The following is a 2,195-nucleotide window of genomic DNA, read 5'->3' as shown; positions in this document are numbered from 1 at the left end:
CACTGACCTAACCAATGTCATTAAGGATTGCTAAATGTATTTTATCATGTATTAGCATAACTGGAAATGCTAATATTGTCAATATCGAAGTGCAAACAAAAACGAGTCCTGAACTACGTAGAAAATCTGAGCCCCCTACCTTTCCATTCTACTGCATGTTCACATTATTTTTTCTTTTCAAAATATTCCTTGCACCAAATGCTTCTTTACACCAGCTCTTTGGATTACTTTTCTTTTCATCAGATTAAACAGCATTAAAAAAGTACTGGCACCTATGTAGTACATTTATTACTGACCCAGATAAACTTAGATAAGAGATTTCTTTTCTCCTGAAATGTTGCTAGGTGGCAAATCTGTATATTCTAAACTGAATGGGAAATCCTTCCTTTTGGTCCTCTACATCTCAAAAATCTTAGTTTAAATATATTGGAGCTGAAGAACTCACCAGTGAACAGCTCTACTCTTCAATAAATAGACTCTACTATGAAGTCTAATGTACAAATAGAATGATAAATGTTTGAAAGTGGAACCCTGTTGCAGTGCTATTCTGGCACTTTACTTTACAAGGCTACTGATCATTTGTTTCCAAAAGAGTTGTGTTAGTTTTAAATCTGTTTGTGATGAAGCTATTGTCTAAACAGATTTATTATTTAAGAATGTACACAAGATGTCTTCCTCCATTATCAGGCCAGATATGGTGCTTTGTGTTTGTGTAGTTGGTTGGATTGTTTTGGCCATTATCTACAGTGAATACTTTAGACCATAAACCATTTGCATTGTGGACTAGGCTCCCTGGCCGAGTCAGGAATGTTCCTCAGTGCTGCTGCTGAACAATCTGCTCTGGATGTGATTTCTCAGTTCCTCTATAAGTTCAGGATTATGTTGTTGTATCTGCTGAGCAAACTACTGCCAAACTTGGATGAGGCTAGACAGGCCAGGTAGGGCCCCAACTCCAGAAGCAGGCCCTCCAATGGCATTTGTCATCATTTCTGACATGAGCTGTTGGACTTGAGGGTTCTGCATTAAACTTGTTGCCATACTAATGAAGGCTGGATTATTTATTAAGCTAACCATATCAAAGCTCAAGCCAGTTCCTGTAGGACTAGATACCTCTCTTAATTCTGTTCTGCTATTTTTAGATTTGACTTATAGGAATCATTTTCAGGGTCAAGATCTAATGCCTTTTGATAACTTGTAACTGCTTCTTCAAATTTATTCATAGCAGTAAGAGTCAGCCAAATTCTTCCATAGGCCTTGTTGTACTTTGAATCAATTGCTATTGCTTTTCCGCAGTCCTTATTGTGTAATGACTTAATTTGCTTTGAGCAGCAGCCCTATTGCAATAATAAACAGCATTATTTGGATACAGTTCTTTTGCCTGTATATACCAATCCACTGCAGCAGCATAATTTTCTTCTTTCATGTGATTATTGCCTTCATCTTTTAACTGATCAGTTTTTCCCACATAGTTAAGGACTGGGTTTGAGAGAGGCAGAATATCATGCTTACAGAAGGAATTTGTGAACATTTCCCTCAAGGGCTGTGAAACCGTGAGGTCTGTATCTTCTGGGCTGATCTTAAAAACTATCTCCAAACACTGAATTGCAACTTGCAAACTTTCTTATTTATCCGAAGTATAAACATCCATCTGACTTTGTTCCTGCAAGAAACAAATAGCTGCATAAACTAGGTGCTTGCTGGATGACATTTTGGAAGCTTAAACACTTTTCCAGGCAGAAAGACATAAGACAAAGGCTGACGGCCAGGGGTGTCAATGGAGGGTCCCTCTTGCCCCTGCGTCCTCTGGATAGGAGCCTCGCTCTGGGTTGCAGCAGTGGCTGTGTGGTTTACTCTAGGCAATGGTCTTGCCAGAGCCTCTATTTAAGTTTCTAAAGCAATTGACCCCAACTTTTTTGATACCACAAACCAGTTTCTAAGAAGACAAGAGTTTTAAAGTGCATAGGGAATAGAGATGTTTTCAGGATAATTCAAATACACTATATTTATTGTGCACTTCATTTTTATTATTATTTTATCATTGTAATATATAATGAAATAATTATACAACTCACCAGAATTCAGTATTTGCCGACACTTCCCAGTGCTATCATCACCAATTCAGCTCTACCTCAGATCATTAGGCATTTCTTATAAGGAGCATGCAACCTGGATCACTCAGATGTATAGTTCACAGT

At 37.9% G+C, this 2,195-nt stretch overlaps 1 pseudogene; it reads right to left on the bottom strand.

Moving 5' to 3' along the window:
- Positions 1-801: 801 nt before the first annotated feature.
- Positions 802-1,708, bottom strand: LOC102482255 (small glutamine-rich tetratricopeptide repeat-containing protein beta pseudogene; annotated as a pseudogene).
- Between the last annotated feature and the right edge of the window lie 487 nt (positions 1,709-2,195).

Source organism: Tupaia chinensis, unplaced genomic scaffold (genome assembly GCF_000334495.1).
Source record: "Tupaia chinensis unplaced genomic scaffold, TupChi_1.0 Scaffold145280_1, whole genome shotgun sequence".
NCBI lineage: Eukaryota > Metazoa > Chordata > Mammalia > Scandentia > Tupaiidae > Tupaia > Tupaia belangeri.
The sequence above is the reverse complement of the archived record's forward strand: the minus strand, read 5'-3'. Positions and strand labels throughout refer to the sequence as shown.